Here is a 5654-nt window from a genome sequence, read left to right as displayed (position 1 = left end):
CAGGGGACACCTCGTGTGAGTGCCCCTCAAACTTTTCCATGAAATAAAAAGGGAAAAAGTAGTGTAAAACCCATTCCAGGAAGCTGGCTCTACCCTGGTGACAAAACCAGGTAAAGACCTAATTAAAAAAGAAAAAAAACGCAAACAAACTATAGGCTAATCTCCTTAATGAAAGTGCACACAAAATCTTCAAGAAGATAGTGGAAAACAGAATGTAACCAATCATTATAAAGGTTATGACCATGTTAACTTCATGGATACAGGGGTTGTTCCACATACATAAAGTCATGTAATAGATCACATAAATCCAACAACCAAAACCGTATGACCATCTCAACAGATGTAGAAGAGCCCTCTGACAAAAACCAATATCCATTTATGATAAAAACCTATTTTTTTAGAAGAAAATAAGTATAGAGCACCTTATCTCAGTCTGATAAAAGCCATTTGTGGCAGATTGAATGCTACCATTTTATTAAATGGGGAAAATCTGAAAACATTTCTTCTATAATCAGCAACAAGACAAGAATGAGCACTCTCACCACTCCTACTTAATATAATACCAGGAGAGAAATATAACTCAGCAAGAGCATTCAAGTCAGAGAAAGAAATAAGAGATTTGAGTAGACAAGGAAGAAAATAAATGACATGATCTTATATGTAGAAGACCCCTGCCCCTGGGGCCAGGGAGATAGCTCACTAGAAAAAGAAGACCCCTGTCCCAACTCCACCAAAAAATTCAAAACTTCTAAACAAATTCATTGCAGTACTGGATAAAAAAATCAATGCACAAAAATCCATATTGTTCTCAGACATCAGCAATGAAAACACCAAGAAAGAAAAAAGGAGAACAGTCTCATTCATACCTTCAAACTATCTAGAGATTAACTTAACCAAGGAAGAGAAAGACCTCTATAACGAAGACTCTAGTACTGTCAAAAAAAAAGAGATTGATGACAGTAGAAAATGGAAAGAGCTTCTGCTCCTGGATATGTAGAAACAATATTGGTAAGGTGGTCACACCTCCAAAACTTGTGTATAGAGTTATTACAATCCCAATTAAAATACATATTAGTAAAATTCCTCACAGACCTATAGAAAATAGTCTTAAAATTCATGTGGAATCAGAAGAGATGTAGAAGATCCAAAGCAATCTTGGACAAGGAGAGCAAACAAAATGTATCATAATCGAGAATTTCAAGTTATGTTACAAAAGTACAAGGATAAAATCGGTAGAGTGTGGGCTGGCACAAACACAGGCACACCAATAAATAGAAAAGAACAGAAGATTCAGAAACAATATCAGGTGCATTCACTCACCTGATCTTAGACACAGTGGCCAAAAACAGCCACTGGAGAAAAGATATACTCCAACAAATGGTGCTGAGAAACACAAATGCATTCAGAAGAATGAATCAAGACCCATATAGGTTTTTGTTTTGTTTTGTTTTGTTTTGTTTTGTTTTGTTTTGTTTTGTGGAACAGGGGATTGAACTCAGACCCTTGCACTTGCCAGGGAAGCACTTATTCTACTGAGGCATCTCCCTGGCCCCATGACCCATATATTTCTTTCCCTATACTAAAACAAAATCAAAATGGATCAAGACCTAGATATAAAATATAAGCACTGAATTTTCTGGAAGAAAAAAATAGATAAAATGCTTGAAGACAGGCCTCGTTAAGAACTTTCTCAACTGAACCCAGTTGTGCAGGACCAATAAGACTGTGTCAAATTTGCTTCTGAATGGCAGAGGAAACACAGTGAGTGAAAGGCTGCCTACACACTGTGAAAAATCATTTTACCAGGTATTCCTTGGACAGAAAATTGATATCTACAATATGCAAGAGCTAAAAATTTAGACCTCCCCAAAATAAAAGACGCAATCAAAGACAGGAAATTGGAAAGGATAGATATTTCTCAAGAAAAAGAACTACAAATAGCCAGTAGGTACATGCAAAAATATTCAGCATCTTTGGACATTAACTAAAAGCAAATTAAAGCAACAGTGAGATTGCCATCTTACTCCAGAAAGACTGGCTGTCACCAGAATTTAAAAAAAATGCTTGCAAAATTGTGAAAAAAAGGAATCCCTCTATATTGTTGGTGACAGTGTAGAGTAGTACAACCATTATAGAAAGCAGGATGGAGTTTTGAAAAAAAAAAACAAAACTAGAAATTCAATTGGAACCCACTCTATCCCTCTGGTTATCTTCCCCAAAGAGTTAAAGACATCATATTACAGAGATGCATGTATACCTATGTTTATAGCAACACCACTTGCAACAGCTAAATGATGGAAGTAGCCTACATCCCTCTCACAGGTGAATGGATAAAGAAAGCATGCCACTGAGTGGCAGTGGGATGTTACTTAGCCATAAGGAAGGATACATTGGGGTCTTATGCATGTGGGAAAATGGGTGGATCTTTTGAGATTTTTTTTTCAGTATTGGGGATTGAATTCAGGGCCCTGTGCTTGCCAGGCAAGCACTTATTCTACTAGCTATCTCTCCGGCCCCTGAGATTTTAATATTAAGTGAAACAAATCAGACACAGAAAGTTAGCTATGATATAGTTTCTCTTATATGAGACCCTAAGCGTAAAGAGTGAAATAAAGATGATAAGTGATAGGGAGATAGACTTTGTGGAGATGGGCAGAGGATCTGGAGATGGAGAAAGAGGAACCCTAAGTTCAAAGGATCAAGAGTCCCTATGTCTACGTAGCAATATATCATGAGGACTATATATTGTTATATTGCAAAGATATACTAAGAAAACTTTTAAAAATGAAGTATTAAGAATTATGTTCTAGGGCTGGCCATATAGCTCAGTGGACTAAAGCACCTGCTTAGGCAAGCTCAGGGACCAGGTGTTCGATCCCCAGTGTGCCATGCCAGTCCTGCCCCCTAAGCATGCTGAGGAGGTGACTGAGGCTGGGCGTGGTGACTCGCACCTGTGATCCCAGTGCTTGGCAGGCTGAAAGCAGGTTCACTAGGAGTCCGACCTGTGCAGCGAGATCCTGCAGACCTTGTACTAAATACATAGAATAACAATTATGTTCTAATTTATTATGTTCTCATTGATTTTCTTTCTATGTATGGCAATATGGTGCACACACAAGTTATCACCATTTGATTTGGTTTAAACACTTTTTGTCTTCCTTTATTTGAAATTCTTTATCTCCAAGATAAACATAATTAAATTATCTGTCATGCTTTTAGGTGATATCATTATCTTGGATTTGATAAATATAACCCCCCAAATAATTTTTTTAATTAAATGTACTTAGTGATATTATAGAACATCACTAGAAAGCTTTTTTTTACATATCTTCAGAAGAGGGGTTGGGAAATAAATATTGTCTTTTTCTTTTCAAGTAGAAGCTTTTGAAAATGATTTTTAAATAAAAAACCTAATTGCTTAAATTTAGCTAGAAATACAAATTTTTTATTAAATTTTAAAAAGTCTGGCTGAAACATACACATACATTTCTTTAGGGAAGGGTATGAGATAGCTGTCCTTAAAAGTTATCTTTTGCAGTTTGAATTAGGAGTTTTAAAATATACCTATCCAATTTTAACAAGTAGAAGTAGTTTCGGTAAAAATTTCTTAAATAAAAATAATTATAAATGTATATTTATTTTTATCTTTTTCATGGAAACATTTGAGAGTTCATTGTTCATATAACATATTAAGTTATGTAGTTTACAAATTATACAATGTAGCTGTGATGTGTGTGCAGTCTATAGTCTCAATATTTTTTATTAACACTTAAGAGATACAATTACAAGTATGAAGGAATTTGGTATTTTATTGGCGGAAATTCTGCATGTTAACTACGAATGGGACACCGTATCCAGGGCTGTGGGAGATAGCTCAGTAGAATAAACCCTTTCCTGGCAAGCACAGGGTCCTGAGTTCAATCCCTGGTATGAGAAAAAAAAGATATTGTAACCTGGTAAAGCAATAAGAGCATCTAAAAGTTTTATTGACTTTCTTTTTGCAGAACTGGGGGTTGAACTCAGGCCCTTGCGCTTGCCAGGGAAGCGCTTATTCTATTGAGCCATCTCCCCAGTCTGTAAAGGGCTATGCCTATTTTAGTTTACTAAGGACAACTGTTATTCTTGTATTTTTGTTTGAATAACTTCATGAAGAACATTTTATTAAAAGTGCTTTTTATGCATTTTACCAACTTAACTATTGGGCATTTTTCTCGAAAGTCATTGAAATGTCTTGTTTCACAAGACTTCTGTTCAGCCAAAGGACCGTGACAGCTGCATTTGGTACAGTTGTCCACGATTGGTACTTTGCCTCCTTAGGACATCATCAGTGTTTCCTAAACAATCTGAGCCGCCAGCCAATGAACACCACGCAGTGAATATTGTGATTTTTCAAAAGCTGGAACCAGTTCCCGTACTGATGGATTATTACTCTTACTTCCCTCCTATTGGCAAATGCGCTGCGGCATCTTCATTCTGTGGCTAGCTTTGAAAGTTTGAGTCCCAAGAAGCTTCCAAAGAAGAGTCTTCTTGTCTCTGTGTATTATATTAAATGTTTTAAGCTTCTCTTTGCGCTATCATTAGCTTTTGCTATGCTAGTTCTAGTTCTTAGCACTTCAAACTTTGAAAAATGGCAATACAGAGGAGGAGCCGCCAGCTAGAGCAGGCGACTGACTGAGCTGCGCTCCCGGGAAACGCAGCGGCACAGCGAAGCTAGCGGGGCCTGGGCTGACAGATAAGTGGCACAGCTGGTTTGGCGAGTGAGCGGACTGGCAAGTGCGGGGCGCAGTCATGATCATCTCAGCCGCTGGAATTATTTCTCTTCTGGATGAAGAAGAACCACAGCTTAAGGAATTTGCACTACACAAATTGAATGCAGTTGTCAATGACTTCTGGGCGGAAATTTCTGAGTCTGCAGACAAAATAGAAGTTTCATATGAAGATGAAGGTTTCCAGAGTTGGCAGTTTGCGGCCTTAGTGGCATCTAAAGTATTTTATCACCTGGGAGCTTTTGAGGAGTCTCTGAATTATGCTCTTGCAGGTGATCTCTTCAATGTCAATGACAATTCTGAGTATGTGGAGACTATTATAGCAAAATGCATTGATCACTATACCAAGCAGTGTGTGGAAAATGCAGATTTGCCTGAAGGAGAAAAAAAACCAATTGACCAGAGATTGGAAGGCATCATGAATAAAATGTTCCAACGATGTCTAGAAGATCGCAAGTATGAGCAGGCTATCGGCATCGCTGTGGAGACAAGAAGACTAGATGTCTTTGAGAAGACCGTACTAGAATCGAATGATGTCCCGGGAATGCTAGCTTATAACCTCAAGCTCTGCATGTCTTTAATGCAGAATAAACAGTTCCGGAATAAAGTACTAAGAGTTCTAGTTAAAATCTACATGAACTTGGAGAAACTTGATTTCATCAATGTTTGTCAGTGCTTAATATTCTTAGATGATCCTCAAGCTGTAAGTGACATCTTAGAAAAACTGGTGAAGGAAGACAACCTCCTCATGGCCTGTCAGATCTGCTTTGATTTGTATGAATGTGCCAGCCAGCAGTTTCTCTCCTCTGTGATCCAGAATCTTGGAACTGTGGGCACCCCCATTGCCTCTGTGCCTGGCTCCACCAACACAGGCACTGTTCCAGGTTC

General features: G+C 37.9%; 1 pseudogene; it reads left to right on the top strand.

The window, feature by feature from the left end:
- Positions 1-4765: 4765 nt before the first annotated feature.
- Positions 4766-5654, top strand: part of LOC101582922 — a 31123-nt pseudogene continuing 30234 nt past the window's right edge.

Source organism: Octodon degus, unplaced genomic scaffold, assembly GCF_000260255.1.
Source record: "Octodon degus isolate 3935 unplaced genomic scaffold, OctDeg1.0 scaffold00015, whole genome shotgun sequence".
In the NCBI taxonomy this organism is placed as follows: domain Eukaryota; kingdom Metazoa; phylum Chordata; class Mammalia; order Rodentia; family Octodontidae; genus Octodon; species Octodon degus.
This window is presented reverse-complemented; position numbering and strand designations above follow the sequence as displayed.